The following is a 17,236-nucleotide window of genomic DNA, read 5'->3' as shown; positions in this document are numbered from 1 at the left end:
GAAGGAAACTATTAGAAAGAGTAAAATGGACTTAGACCTAGTTTTTTTCCCCAGTAAGAAATATGGCACATGAAATCAAAGATTTATCTTTAATGAATCATGACGACACTGCAGCTTTCAGAGTAAGTATTGATAGAAATACCAATCTAATTTGAAATTTAAACATTCTGCCAATGCCTACGGCAAAATTACAAAATTGTTTTATTATAAAGAAAATATATTCCACAGTTACAAGAGCTAGATATTAAATTTTAGTGTTTCTTCTAAATTTTGCTAATATTTGAGCAACACTGTTTTCCAGATTTTACTGTCAAACAAGATAAAAACAATTTACTGTAATCCCCTCACATTGTTTTCATTTTATCTTATCTCCTTCTAGTACTCAAATACATACATATATATTTTAATTGTACATGCAATTATAAGTTCTTTTTCATTATATAATCTACAGTTCTAAGTAACAGCCTTTATAATTGTAGTCTTCATAATTGTATTATTTACATGTGTGTAACATCTCATCGATGTGACAACCATTTTTCTAGATTTAAAGTCCAAAAAGAGGAAGTTTCAGCATGAGTTTATGTTGGATAAACTTTATTATCTTTCCTAGCATGTAATATTCCATATTACATAGTTAATGCCACAATGATGTCTTCACACATTAACATTTTTCTTCTTTAAATTTAATACCTTAATATGAACTCTCAGATACAGAATGATTAGCTCAAAGAGTATGAACACTGCTTGACATGGTTTACTGCATCACTTTCCACAGGAGCTATACTAATTAATGTCATCACATGCAATTTTGAAAAAATCTTTATACATAAACACATAAATGTTAATTTTAACTTTAAAGCATAAATTAGTAGGCATGTTTCCCTACCTCAAATATGCTCTCCAACTTCCCTCCCACAACATTTGCCCACTAAAATGGTCCAAGTTAACCACCTACTATATACCTCTATTCTCATACATATAAAAATATGTATTCTCATATATATGTCTACATATATAATGGTGTTATCACTACATTTCTTAATATAAGATGCCACACACACACACACACACACACACACACACACACACACATATATATATATATATATATATTTTTTTTTTTCCCGAGACAGAGTCTCACTCTGTCGCCCAGGCTGTAGTGCAATGGCGCGATCTCTGCTCACTGCAACCTCCGCGTCCGCGTCCTGGGTTCAAGCGATTCTCCCACCTCAGCCTCCCGAGTAGCTGGGATTACAGGTACCCACCATCATGCCAAGCTAATTTTTGTACTTTTGTAGAGACGGGGTTTCACCATTTTGGCCAGCCTGGTCTCGAACTCCTGACCTCAGGTGATCTGCCCACTCTGACCTCCCAAAGTGCTGGGATTATAGGCATGAGCCACTGTGCCTGGCTGCCACACACATTTTTAATCATCTTAGTTGTTTTCATGTAATAATTCCCCATGCAAATCCCACCAAGTTTACTGGTGCATATCTGATTCATTCTTTTTAATGACTACTAAGATTCTATTATGTAAATATATTATGTAGATACATAATAAATACATTCACAATTCCCCTACTGATAGACATAAATTGCATTTCTAGTTTTTGCCACTAGAAACAAATGCTCATACAGAAATGCTTATATATGGAAGCATGTTTCTATGAGTTAGATTTCAAAGAGTAAGATTGTAAGGTCAACCAGTATAAATATATTTTTTATTTTTAATAGATATTATCAGACCACTGTCTACAAAGGCTCTACTAATTCACATTTCTACCAGCAAAATATAAAACTAATTATTTCCTTAGGTTCTTGCCAATACAATGTTATTGTTGGTTCTTTTCTCTCTTTCTCTCTTTTCATTAAAGGTGGGGGCTGAAAGAGGCAATATGATAGATATAAAGTTATATATCACACTAGTGAGTTAGAACATCTTTTCATATGTTGTTGGCCATTTGGATTGGCTTCTTCATATCTTTTGCTCATTTTCGTATAGTGCTGTTTGTTTCCTTTTTGTCATCTAAGAAGTTATCATATAGAACAGATATCAACTCTGTCCTTTCTCTGCACTGTACGTATTTTTACCAATTGTTTGTGTGGTATATCTTTCCATTTAACTGTTAAGTTTCATACAAATATATCTTTCTTTATAGCTTGTAGATTTACAACGGTGGTTAAGATTTTCCTCACCCCAAGAATATACATGATGAATGCTACAGAAAACAAAAAAGGGACTGATACAGGGAAAAAATTAAGAATTCAGTGGTAAAAGAGGGCTCATCTGTGGAGCTGATATTAAAGCTGTGACCCAACGTATAAGGATGTAATAATAGTAAAAAGAGTAGAGAAGTCCACATGTGCATATGTTCACATCAAAGGAAGAGAGGAGCAGGTCAATTAAGACGGCGATCCCTTCCTATTTTATGATTAAATCTTTCAGTGATTTCAAAAATGTATATTCACACGTAATAGTTTCCTGTGGCTGCTGTAACAAATTACCAAAACTTGGTGGATGAAAAAAACAGATATTTATTCTCTCACAATTCTGGAGGCCAGAAGTTCAAACTGGGCTGAAATCAAAGAGTTGGGAAGGCTGGCTCCCTCTGGAGGCTCTAGGAGAGAATCCAAGCCTTGCCTCTTCCAGCTTCTAAAAGCTGCTGGTATTCCTTGGTTTGTAGCCTCCTCACTCTAATGTTCAAGGATAGTATCTTCAAATCTCTTTCTATTCTTTCTTCACACTGTCTTCTCTGCTGTATGTCTGTAGATTATGCCTCTGTTTATCTCTTATGAGGACACTTGTGATAGTATTTAGGACCCACACAGATAATCTAGAGTAATCTCTCCATCTCAAGACCCTTAACTTAATCAAATCTTCAAAAACCCTTTTCCACATAAGGTAACATTTACAGGTTCCTAGGACCTAATATCTTTGAAGGACATTATTCTGCCTACAACAACTTTAAAAAAAAATGTGTGTAGGGGTGTGTGTGTGTGAGTACACATGTATGTATGTATTAACATAAATGGATGGGAGAAATTAAACATAACTATTAGTGAGGGATATACTTCGAGTTGCATGAAAATCAAAGAAAATAACTAAATCACAATATAATATGAGATATACAAACAAAATTTTAGTGACTTGATTTTCCATTTTCATTACTGTACACTACCTTACATGTATATACTTCTACCTACAATTTTCCATAAAAGAAATCTCTAAAAAGTGTACCTACTACATTCAAATAAAACACATTAAAGGGGGACATAAAATCATTAGCTTTGTAAGGGAGACAGAGATTTGAATAAATTTTTTATTTGAAATGTACTGTTATATTGTTACTTATGTAAAAAAGTATTTTTAAAGTATTGAAAAATAATCTCACAAACATCATACAATATACCTTTATTATACATCAAAATATATTTTTTCAACAAACTTTGAAACAAAGCATTCCATAATGAAAATAAATTCTAATCTGTTTCCATAAACCAGATTTTCACATTTTATGTGGTCTTAAATTGTGGCTCGCCAGTATTTTACAGCTTTTAAACATAGTCTAGCAATTAAAAAGTGACATATTTCACCAAGTGGCTAATTTGAAGGTAACAATGACTACGCATCACTCTATATAATCTGAGACATATTTTAATATAATTTATAAACTTTTATATTTAGTATTTTGGATGCAGAGGTCTCAAAGTTTTTTATTTTATATGAAGAAAAGATACATTACCATAAAGATAAGAGATACAAAATAGTTTACTGGACTATAATAATGCAAGCCAAAAAATTAAACAGAAAATGATTACAATACAGCAATAATATTAAATTTATACATTTAACTTTATGCTGCTATTCAAAACATCTATATATCAAATAACACAAAATCAAGTAGAAATACTCTTCCACAGAAAACTGCCTCTAACTTCTAATACACAATATTTATACAAAATGGGAACAAAGTTAATGACTAGTACCAAACAATCACAAAGAGAAAGGGTATTTTCATTCTTGTATTAAAAAAAATTCAACATCATCATTAATTACGTTCATTTGATATCAATTAAATAAAATACAGAGATCAAACTTTGATCTATTCTCAGCATCTAACAAGCATGACGCAAACTCAATAAATGTTGACTAATCTTAGGAAAAGTTATATTTACTTCGAACAGCAAACCATAGCAAAGTCTAGTGAAATAAATGATTTATATTGACAATTTCAGAAATTTTTCAGTTTCTTCAGCTATCATTCAATGGTCATGATAAACTGTGTCACTGAAAAAATGTTACTGAGAAAATCTGTTCTTTATCATTACAGATGATACAAGACACTATATTTAAAAATCCAAGGTAAAATTTACCTCCTTATATACAAAAATAACACTATGTACAGCTTAAGTACCAAAGAAAAAAATTACTTATAAATGTCAAATTCATTTTAAAATGCTGCCTTCTCAAACATGATACTCAGACCTAGTCCACTTAACAAAAGTATCTCATACTGTAGTCTAAAATGTCTGTTACCAGGAATTCAAATGGGACCTGCAGCATGCCAAAAGATTGTAACTCAAATTCATCTATACACATTATTGAATTTCATTTTCCTTGTCCTTTTGTTTTAATGCTATGACGCATTAACTCACACCTAATTGTGGGAGAACAAGAGTTGGATTAATAAATAGAAATTTTACAGTAGTCCTTATCATAAAGAAGTTGTGCTCAGCATTCTATCCTTTGTCAATTTTACTCTCTCTAGGTGTTTCATACTCATTTATAATTTGAATCAGTTAAATGGAGATCTATGTGTTCTTCCATAGCCTTCAATATTGACATCCACCAGAAACATTCTCAGGATTTTAAAAATAAGAATGCCATTAATTATATACACCATTTAAACCTTTGGCAGATTTTAAATGGCCACAAATTATTTGGTGTGCCTTCTACAGAGAAGAAGTCTATGTCTCCCACCCTTGAATGTGGGTGAGCTTTGTGGAACCTTTGACCAGTAGCATGGGTGAGAAACGTGCCATTTTCTGGCCCCAGGCCTTAAGAAATAGGCATCTTCCACTTCCTGTCTTATGAATACTTACTCTGGAGAAAACGACCCTCCATATAAGAAATTTGACTATTCTGAGACTACCATGCTGTAAAGAAGCCCAAACTAGCCATGTGGAGAGAGCACACGAAGAAAGAAAACACCTAATCAAACTTGCACTCTGCCAGTTATGCAAAGACCAGCAAAACCCTTCTCAAATTCCTGACTCACAAAATTACGAGCAAAATGACACAGTTGTTTAAGCTGCTAAGTTGGGAGTAACTTGTTACACAGCAATAACTAAAACAAAAACTATAATTTTATTTTACAGTATGAACTCGCTATTTGTAACAACAGAAAAGACTGACAATTGGTAGCTGTAAGATACTGAAACTTTAAAAAAAAAACTTTCAAATTATCAACCTACTATCCATGCTACAAGTTCTTTTCATTAATTGCCACATAACAAATTCATGGGTCATGATATTAACCAATGCTCTCCATTATCTTTGATTCTCACAGTGTGAAGGAAGGGGTAGAGGTTAATAAGACAAGACCTAGCACTTATGTTCCCATTAGCTGAATTGTAAACTATCAAGAAACAGCTATTTTCACTTCCAAACATTTTTATCTGGGTTATATCTATTAATGTATAATTTCACTAAATATCTTTAAAAATCTGTAAGATAGCAGTGGAAGTAGTTGTTCCCATGAAATGACTACTTACAACAGTTTGATAAGGACTACTTGCTCTTTAAAAAAATTCTGTCAAGACACTATACTATAAAAATTTAGGACAATCTCCACTGAGACTATTTTGCAACTGTATCACTACACTTAGAAATTAAAGAGGATATTTAAAGGTGTGATTTAAGAAAAATTTACAATAAATTCCAATAAGGAGACCTGCGTTCATAGAAAAGATTTGGGTCTAATAACAAAAGGCTAGACTACAAATATGTTATAAAGCATGTCCATATCATTTTCATGACTATCTATTTTAGCCAAAAATATTTTTATAAAGCTAATTACTAGGCCCAATTTAAATGAATAAAGAAGCTAGTATTATAATCCCTTTTTGAAAAATGTTTTTTAAATTAAGAAATAATGATGAAGTTTCCATTTTGCAAGATGAGTTCTGTGGATGAATGATAGTGATGGCAGCACAACAATATAATGTACTTAATGCCACTGAACTGTACACTTTAAAATGGTAAAGATGATCAATTTTACCAATATTTTACAATTTTGAAAAAATAAAGATGATACCAAGAGTTAACCAATACATATTTGACTTATGTCCCCCAATGAACTGTGAGCTGTTTCAAAAGCACTGTCAAAGTAACAGAGGCTCGTGTCTACATAACCTTATCTAACAATACGAAAAAAAAACAAACGTGAGTTTAAAAACTAAATAAGATTAGTTTTCTTCCTCCCAAACCTGAAAGATGATCTTCTCAGAGAAGTCAGTGTTCAATAATTAGGACAAAATTGACTTATGCTGACAAAACAAACAAATGAAGATTTTAATTTCCAGATTAAACCGGACCTTGTATTCACAAAGATATTCCAATATTCAATATTCAAAATATCAAAAGAACTACTTCCCATTTGGGTCAAAAAAGGATATTGTAGGTATTGTCACTTTACATAGATTCTTCTTTAATCTCTGAATTAAATATTAACATTCATAGGAATTTTCTCACCAATAACAAGATGTTCTCTAACATTTTTCACTACACTATTCAAAAAGCTTCACAAATATAATAAAAAATCAAAAACATGTTGGATAAATTAAGCCAGTAATAAAGAATGTATGTTATAAATTTCATTTATATGAAGTTCAAGAACAGGCAAAACTAATATATGTAACAGAAATCTGAAGAGTAGACACCAGGGGTTGGAGGAGCATGGTATGGAGAAAGACTACAAGGGGAATGAGAGAATTCTCTGAGGAAACGGAAATGTTTGTATCTTGATTGGAGTATTGTTACACAGGTATATATTTATCAGAATTCAGCAAACTATACACCCTCTATCCATACATTTTGTGATATATGTAAATTACACATTAATTTTTTTAATAGAGGGTTGGGAAAAGAGACTTAGGAAATCAGTCTAAAAATTAATTCATAAGATGTGTCCCCTGAAACCGGTAATGGTTTTTTTTTTTTTTTTTTTTAGATAGAGTCTCACTCTGTCGCCCAGGCTGGAGCACAATCTCAGTTCACTGCAACCTCCGCCTCCTGGGTTCAAGAGATTGTCCTGCCTCAGCCTTCTGAATAGCTGAGATTACAGGCACGTGCCACCACGCCCAGCTAATTTTTGAGTAACGGTATTTTTAACACCAGAATTATTACACAGAGCAGTTTACTGAAACATAAATTGCTAGTTGGTAACAGAACAAGACATACCACCATTTCTGACCATTCAGTCATAACAGTTTTAAAGATGAATAAAACATCACCATTCTTGATTACTTAAAACTAAATTAACAAGATATCTCAAATGACCACAAAACTTAGCTTCTCTAAGTTCATCCCTGTTTTTCCAATGTCTAATTCCTCCCCTCTAATTCAGGTCAATCTAATTTAATTCAACAAACTCATTATACTTATTCTATAATAGTTGTTATGTGAGAAGCTAAGTACAACAGAATACAAAGATGAATTTATAGTAACCCCTATGCTCAAGGCATTTATAATCTAGTAGATGGCATTACACAAGTACATAATAGCTATTAAGAAAAGACTTCATGGTACCTGCAATATTCAAACTGAAACCCTGTGCAATTCAGACAAGTAATTAGAAAAGTGAAAAAAAAATGTAAGTAAAGCGAAAGACCAGTAAGAGGCTTGTGCTCTAAACTTATCCCTCACTCTTCACATTTACTACCACTGCAGGAAAAGTCCATAAGTATCACTGTATTCTGTGTTTCCAAGAAATTTTCAAATGCAAATACAAAGAATCACCTGCATTTTTATAAATTTAAAAAAAAAAAAAAAACCCAGAAAATCCATAGTCACAATTCTATGGGTAGATAGATAAAATGATCCACCATATTTTTTATAAAGGATATTCAGTTTGATTCAAACCACTGACATCAATGTACCTGTTCTCTGGAGTGAATTATCCTACTTTGAAAATCTAAAATTAGAATTATGAAGTGACAGAAAACATCACAATCTGAATTCTGCTTACACAAAACTACATGGTGTTCAATGCCAAGTTCCTAATTTACAGCTGGGAAAATCACCATTGAAGATAGCTGTGCCTGAATCAGATTCACTTAACAGAAAACCAGACGTAAACCTCAAATTATATGTGATATCTCCAGCCACTCATATAAACAAGAATAACGTGAACTGAAAGACAGTAAATTCACCTAGACCTTTCTAAATCTGGCCACCATAATACTACAATATTCCTTTCTTAAAATTATCTAATAAATTATTAATAGAAGAAAGGAGGAGATAAAAACATGTGCATCTTCATTTAAGTACACTTAAAAATCTAAAATTACTCCAATTATAAAGTCCTTTTTATAAAAAGCAGAAAATTCTCAATCTTGAAATACACTCTTCACTTTTAAAATACAAAGAAAACCCACTAGACTTTTAGGATATCGAGTCTTAGCATGCCATCTCAAAACTCTTTCCCAAACAACTTGTCACAAATGAGCAGGAACAAGCTGTACTAAGGATTTACAAAGATATTTCTTTAGGTTGTTTGCTTAATCAGCTATTGATGTCCCATCATAAATTAAGAAACCAAATGTATGCCAACAGGAGTCTGTCTGCAACTACAATATTACTTTATATTATTTCGCCTCAGAAGTTTGGAACCTATGGAAAGTCCATTTAAAAAATTTGCCTTTACCTGGCATGTAAATGCTAACATATTTTGTTTGCCTTTTGAAGCCACACCAGATTCCAACCCACAGAGACAGGATTTCCAGTTTATTTCTCACAACCCACATGTACAAACCCAAAATTACAACACAGAAAAGTATTATTAGAATTCTGGAATAGTAAAGAAAAGAAATTCACCATAGAGCCCTATTTCTTAGAGCCTCTAGTATAGTGGCCTATCCATATTATACAATATTTAACATCTAAATTAAACACTCAAACACAGAAGGCTAACCTTGGTACTCTAATGTAAGAAATCTGGCTTTACAATGGAAAACCTAAGCTAGTTTGAACACTGTTAATTAAATAATGGCATAAAGGCCAGGTACAGTGGCTCATGCCTATAATCCCAGCTCTTTGGGAGGCAGAGGCAGGCAGATCACTTGAGCCTAGGAGTTCGAGACCAGCCTGGGCAATATGGTGAAACCCCATCACTACAAAAAAAAAAATACAAAATTTAGTTGGGCATGGTAGTGCTCACCTATAGCCCCAGTTACTTGGACGCTGTTGTGGCAGGATCACTTGAGTCCAGAAGGTGAAGGCTGCAGTGAGCCATGACCACACCACTGCACCCCAGCCTGGGTGAAAGACCCAGACCCTGTCTCCAAAAAAAAAAAAAGCATAATTTCTTTTAAAAAATCAAATACATAATTATTACAGTTTAATAAGAGTATATCTCATATTCAATTCTTTGTAGAAATTAGCCTCATGCTTCTTTGTAGGCACCTATTTCCAGTGACTTCCAGAAATATGCATGTAGTTGTTGACCTATTGCAACGACACCATTTCAGAAACATCGAAATTTAGTACTCAGTTTTGTTCCCACTAGTAAATACCACTATTTAATATTATGTCCACTCACTGCTGCACAGAATTCAAACCATGGAAACGTCACTACCAAAGTTATCAAAGCTTTTAATACCACCAAAAGCCAAGAAGCAAAAATATGCCCCCCAAAAACTTGCTTACCCAGAATATTTGGAGGATTGAGTTTTCAACTTAATTTAAGAAGCACTATCAAAAATGCATTGGCCAATTTCTCTGCCTTAGGCAACGAAGTATAGAATGACTCCAGATTACACATATCCTTTATACACAAATGGACATTAAGGGATTGGAAAGGATTTATACCTAAAATACACTGACATTTCCATCTCTCTTTCCATCTGTCACCCTCAGAAGTACAATGCAAGGTTAAAGTAATACTTGTGGTTAAAGAATCATTTCCGAGAAGAATGAATAATGAAAAGTTTAGCCTTGATTAAAAAGTCAACAAAGATAAAGAATAGGTATCTTCAAATAGGGTAAGATAGTAAGAGTTCTCTCTTAGCTGATATAATGAAAAGCTCTTGGCTCACAAGGTCCATAATAAGTAGCATCTCTTAATTTTGTCAACCCAAAACCCTTCCTCCAAACCTTCTTCCAGCCATAAACATAGACAATTAGTCCAACATGAGCTAAACAAAACAAAACATGTCCCCACCATTAATAATCAGACTTAGGGATAGGAAACTGACTCAAGCTGGATCAATCAGAGTCCTTCCCTGGGATGTTTCCAACTAGAGATGGAAGAAGAAAAACCCTGTTTCTCTCTGATCACAAAACTCTCCTTACCTACTAAGTTCTAAACTCAACAACTGCCTTCTCTTACTTCCTCAAACATGCAAAAGTTCAGGCCCATTTTAGAAATCTTGCCTTAGCCAGTCCCTGGAATATTCTTCCTCCTGATATTTACATGGCTAGCTATTTCTTCTGATTCATATTTCAGCTTTAATGTCTCTTCTAGACAAAGGTTTTCCTAAAGTAGTCACTTAATTACTGTCACATTGTTCTATTTTAATTCTCTGCATAGCACTTACCACTTTAATACTGTTCTTCTTTATACTCTCTGTTGTGTTTCTAACACCTAGAATAGTACCTGGCTCAGGATATGCACTCCATTCATAATTTGTTGAATTAATCAATAGAAGCTGTGAATAAATTAGCCCAAAGCCAGCAGCAACCATGGTCCTAGCCCCAGGAAGAAGCCAGTCTGAAAGAGAAAAGTCATTAAAAAAAAAAAGAAGCAGCAGCAGCAGCAATGAAAAAAGTAGAACTCCTAGAGCTATCTTCAGTCATCTCTAAGACCAGCTCCAAACCTGCCCACAATAGAGTTTGATTACATATATAGGTGGCCTTTAAAAATGGTATGTATACACCTCCGAGAAGAGCGATGTGTAAGACAAGCCACCAGAATGTGAGAAGAAAAGACTACAACGCATAAAATACTTTTAGGTTGTACTATCCTTTGAAAAGTGCCATAATCTGTGTTTTATAATGTACGTAATGTACTGTTATAATCACATATGTATCAAATGTACAGATAAATATACCCATACTGAGGATGCATCCTCAAAAATGTATTCCTGGTAGAGGTGAACAATCAAAAAGTCTGGAGACAATCAAAGTTAATGAGCAAATTTATTTCTTTTAACTTAACATGTTTCAGCTTTCTTTCATTTCCAACCAAGAGACTTCTGAAATGTGCTTAACACATATTTGGTACCCAAATACTTGAAAATGCTGAATGCAGAGACTAACTCTTTACGGGTCCAGAGAACAGACAAATGAAAGTTAAAGGTAGGCAGATTTCAAACCTGTATGAAAATAACTTCCTAAAATTTAGGTCTGTCCACAAGTAATCACTGGCTCTCCAACTATAAATTTCCTGCTATTAGAAGGGTTCAAGCAGAAACCTGGTTACCATAGATAAAAATTCTGTATTTGTGAGGTAATCTATGCAACAAATGTTAACAGAGTGATTATTAAGTGCTAGGAATCATACAATGAATTAAACTAAGTCCTTATGTCCTTGGATATCACAGTTTAATAGAAAGACAGACTTGCAAACATATATTTAGTACACAATATATCTATGCAACAACTGAGAAAGATAGTAATTTACTCTCCATGGGTGAGGATATCTAAGTTAAATACTATGAATAAGTAAAAGCCAATTTTCCTGTTCATCAAAAAAGATAAGCACATTCCTAGCGAAGACACAGCCAAAAGGACAGGTTTATAAATTTAGCACATGGTATAGCAAATCAAAAATACCACAAATAATGCAGAATTGTTGAATGATAAGGTACTTATGGTGGGAGAATAACTACAAATGAAGATACTAGATAGGTGGCTAGAAGCAAAATTATGAAGAGTCATGATAAGGAGTTTGGGAGGAGGCAAAGAACAATAAAAATAACTGTCTTTTAGAGTGTACTAATTTGTTGCAGACACATTCCTAAACTCTTTAGACACACTATCACTTTTAATCCTTAGAAAATTCCTGTATCACCTCCTCTTTTTCAACAAGAAAACTTATGCTAGAGCGAGATCAAGTAATTTACCTAAAATCAATTAGAGGCAAACACAGAACTCATTGAAGAATTCTGAAAAGAGAAATAAGATGTATTTTGAGTAAGTGACATGCGTAATGGAAAAAAATGGCTATGAGGCAATGTGGATAACAGTGTGAAAGTAGAATAGGCTAGTTTGAGGGAAATCTATGCAATAAACTAATAATCCAAAGTAAGAGGTAATAAGGGAGTGTGAATAAGGAAAAGGAAAACTAAAGGATCCCATCAGTTTCTACCTTCAGTAAGTGGGAAGAAAAAGCAAGTTTGGGTGTAAAAAGGCATAAAATGAAATAAAGGAGGTATAGAATAATTAGTTTAGGCTTAGGCAATATGGACATATTTGAGTTTGAGGTTTCAACAAAAGACCAAAAGGAAAAGATCTAATAGGAAGTTGACTGGAAAGAGGAAGAGTTCAAAAAAAGAGGGAGAAATAATCGCTAGGATAAACATATTCAGAAATCATCGATATACATCAACAATTTTAAAACTGGCCAAGCAAAGTAGAAAATAAATATCCATGGTCAACCATGCAGAAAAATTCCAAAAAAACCTATGTAGCTACTTCACTATCAAGAAGGTGGAAAATAACTCCCCATCAAGTGTGGTCTGCACATAGTGACTTCATTGCAAAGAGTACAATACAGAAAGAGAGAAAAAGAATAATTTTCCAGTGAAAAAGCCTAATAAAAACCACCTTAGTCAAATGATCAAACATCAACAATAAGTCACAATAAGTTACAGTTTAGCAATGATAAGTTGATCGTAAGTACCCTTGATACAATGTGATGAAAATGGCACTTCACCTCTATGCTCTTCCTCCTAAAAACCCTAACCCCAGTCTAATCATGAGGAAAAACATCATATCAATCTCAGCTGAGGAACAATGTACAAAATGTCTGACCAATACTCCTCAAAACAGTCAAGGTCATCAAAACCCAGTAAAGTTTAAGAAACCATCACAGCCAAGACGTGTCTGACTAATACTCCTCAAAACTGTCAAGGTCATCAAAAACAAGTAAAGTTTAAGAAATTGTCACAGCCAAGAGCAGCCTAAGGAGACATGACCACTAAATGTAATATGGTAACCTAGACAGCAATCTGGAACAGAAAAAGGGCAGTAGATAAAAATAAAGGGAATATTAACACAGTATTGACTTTACTTAATAATTATGTATAAATATTGGCCATTCATTTAAACAAATGTACCACAAAAATGTAAAATGTTAATAAAAGGTGTGAGGTTTATGAGAACTCTCTATATTATTGTCATAATTTTCTATAAAGATAAAACCATTCTAAATAATGTTTATATTTCTAATTAGACCAAAAATAAAACCATAGAAAACTATTACTATTCAAGGGATAAGTAGAGGAAAACAGGTCAGTAAATAAAATTTAAGAGGCATGACCAGAAATACAGAAAGATACAGACAGGTCTAATATATGTCATAGAGGTCAAAGAGGATAAGGAACAAATAGAATCCACTGAATTTAAGAGGTCACTGGGAAAAGAAATGAGGTGGAGCTACAAGAATAAAAGGTAAATCACTGTTAATGATGCCTTATGAACCACGACTTTATTATTCACCCAGTTAAAAATCTCATAAAAGATTCTCCTAGTTTCCAATCTATTAATAGTCTTCCCTGTAGTCACAACCATTTAATTGCCAAAAACCTACATCATTATGAATCTTCATTCACAAATATTAGATGCATGAGACAAAATACTTCCATGTGGAAGTAACAGAATTCCAAAATCAAACTGGCTAAATCAGTAAGATGTATAACTAGTATCTCATGTAACAAGAAGGCCAAAGGTAGAGCAGTCTTTAAGTACTGCAAGTCAGAGCTTCAGAAATTCTAATTCCCTTGGCTCTGGACTCCTATATTTAGCTTCATCCACAGGCTGGAAGCAAGATGACAAAAATATTTTGAGATTACGATCTGCCCATCCTTAAACCCGCTGCCAGCAAAGAAAAGGAATTACTATGTTTCACTTAGACTTACCAGAATCAATCCTAGAACTTGGAATGAGGTCTCCTTTCTCTGAGTCACATAAAGGAGGGTTAGATGCCTAAACAAAACAGAGAATCTGTTAGAAAGGCAGTGGGAGGCTGGGTGTGGTGGCTCACGTCTGTAGTCCCCACACTTTGAGAGGCCAAGGCAGGCCAGATCACCTGAGGTCAGGAGCTTAAGACCAGCCTGGCCAACATGGCAAAACCCCGTCTCTACTAAAATACAAAAATTATCCAGGTGTGGTGGTGGATGCCTGTAATCCCTCCCACTCTACTCTGGAGGCTGAGGCTGGAGAATCACTTGAATCCAGGAGGCGGAGGTTGCAGTGAGCCGAAATCATGCCACTACACTCCAGCATAGGCAAAAAGAGTGAGACTCTCTCTCAAAAAAAAGCAGGCAGGTAGTGGGAAAAGGGGTAATGTTAAATAGGCAGTCGACAGCAGCCAATACAGAAGGTTCTTATTTGCATGTTTTTCTAGCTTAAGAACTTTTAAAAATTACCTCAATATGATGAAGAAGAGACTCAAACAAAATAAGGGCCACACAATTTCCTTCCTAAAATAACCAAATGACAACCTCAGATACTATCACTACTGTTTTACAGATCAAGGGGGAAAATGGCACATGAATTTTTAAGTCTTCTCTCATCACTCCAATTTTATATTGTAAAAATACAATGTATTTGGATATTTTCAAACCAGAATCTTGTACCTTACACTTTCAACTTTTATTTTGTTGGAATAGGATGAGAAGAGATCCCAAGGTAGCGGAAAGAGCATTAAACTTGGCATCAGGGCATGGGGCTCTAGTCCTAATTCTTCAACTAAATTACAGCATTTTTGAAGATGGTCACCTAATACCTAGGGTCTAATTTCCTCCTTTCTTAAATTAGTAAGTTAGGAGAGATGATCTCTCAAGTCTTATTCCTGGTTATTTCCTAATTAAAAATAATATTCACTTGTTAGCTAGAAAATTTATGCAGACTATTTACCGTTGTAATTCTGCACTAGCCAATTCCTAAAGATCCATTCCAAGACTATGGGCTGATGACATACGAAGCTTTTTCCTACAAAACTTCACTTTTACAAAAACTTTCACTGTGGCCAGAAATGTTAATAGCATGATGTTACAACTTCTGAAATAACTCAAGAATTTAATTCAATTTCTCTTTAAACCCAAGTTCATTATTAAAGGTTTCAGTGTACCTACAGATGCAAACCCTCCGTTGGACAGGAAAATGGAAAATGACAAAAACTTAACCACTTTGAAATTCAATTAACGACAAGATTTCTAACCACTAAGCCTAAATGAGGAAGAAGATGAAAATCAAAGCACAATGAAAAAGCTGGAATCACAAACAAGTCACAAACAGAAATGGAAATTTCTATACAGAGAAAAAGAAAAGGAGAGGAAATACCCCCTCAATAGCAGTATATAAGCCTAGAAGAAATTAAGCCTAAAAGTCCCATGAGCTTCCCTTTGAAACTATTGATTTACACAAAATGGACAAAAATAATTTCCAAAAAAAGGTTGGTGACAGTGAGAAACATGCCCTTTGGGAACCTCAGGTTAATAAATTGTTGGCAAAGCAGACCCAAAACCCATAACTTATGCCAACTGCATTATGACCTGGAGTTGGTTTTTCTCAAAATTATTAATAATGAAAAATACTTACACAGGATACACATGTATTGCCAGGAAAAAAAATGCACTTCTTTGAAACAGTTTTTAAAACAACAAACCACCCACAGAAACCACATGGGCACAAAATGAAACGATTCTGGTCACTGATTTGTGGAGCACTTAAGCATTCCCCAAGTAAAAGACTCCACTTTAGGCTCTCTTTCTGAGACAAGCAGACCATCCATGAAAATACCTGATTGAGAACTACCAAGGAAACACTGCAAACATACCTCCAATGGCCTGAGTTTCAGGAGAAATAATTTTCTCCAAGGAGAATCTTACAGTTGTAAGAGCCTACTTCTTTTAAAAGACATTTCTTTTCCTCACAGTAAGACTCTAGATAAAGCTTAAAAATTGACTCTGAAGATAAAATAAATTAAATTAAATCTAACTCAAAAGTGCTTAACACTACAATAGTATAAGTTAGCATATCCTAGAACTGATTTTGCATCAGTAGCAGCATCACTAATACAATTACTCAATTTATCAAATTACATAATAGCCTAGTGAGATATTACATCAGATATACCATATTGAGGTAAGTTTCAAAAGAGAAAGGAAGAAATATACAGGAAACAATATTGTTTACGAGACAGGCAAAAGGAGAAAGCAGGAAATGAGTGGCAGGTAGTTGCACTGGAATGCTAGAAGCTAAGCTAGGTACACTGAACAGGCAGAGACTTAGAAAAAGGAAGCCAAGTGAAACCACAGTCAGGCTAGCATGTAGCATTGCCTAGAGTATAATGCAAAGATGACAAAGAAACTCATTTACATATGGAAATATCAGACAGGTACTAGATACATTAATAGAAAGTTTATCTCGAACCTCAGCATCACCAATTATCCACCTACTCCCTTAAGCAAATAAGCAAAAGATCATTTTTAAACATGGCTTATATTGTCCCTATGAGAGATAAGAACACCATAAAACCCAGAAACATGCAAGAGCTACAAGTTCACCTTTATGTGCAAACACAGGCTTCATCATGCTTTCCATTTCCTGACATATTGCCAGTAAAATTACCTAGGTTTTTTCCCCCTCTACTTTGGTTTTATGTAAGGTGCTGACTTTATCCTTGGATAGGCTGGCGAAGCTCACCTTGTCAGACCGTGCATAACCTTAAAGAACACATATAATTTCCAGAAGAAACAAGAAGAATGGAAAAATAGATGAGTTCACAAA

General features: G+C 34.1%; 1 protein-coding gene across 20 annotated transcripts in view; it reads right to left on the bottom strand.

The window, feature by feature from the left end:
- Positions 1–17,236, bottom strand: part of CCDC91 (coiled-coil domain containing 91) — a 370,457-nt gene that overhangs the window by 321,466 nt on the left and 31,755 nt on the right. For 7 of the 20 annotated variants that reach the window (XM_077953174.1, XM_077953168.1, XM_077953177.1 and 4 more), the window contains one exon: positions 14,362–14,428. The exons of the other annotated variants lie outside the window; for them this stretch is intronic. The gene's annotated coding sequence lies outside the window, so the exon portion shown is untranslated. The remainder of the gene's footprint in view (positions 1–14,361; positions 14,429–17,236) is intronic. 20 annotated transcript variants of the gene reach the window in all.

The sequence above is a fragment of the Macaca mulatta genome, chromosome 11 (genome assembly GCF_049350105.2).
Source record: "Macaca mulatta isolate MMU2019108-1 chromosome 11, T2T-MMU8v2.0, whole genome shotgun sequence".
Lineage (NCBI taxonomy): Eukaryota > Metazoa > Chordata > Mammalia > Primates > Cercopithecidae > Macaca > Macaca mulatta.
Note: the sequence above shows the minus strand (reverse complement) of the source record. Positions and strands in the feature narration are given on the sequence as shown.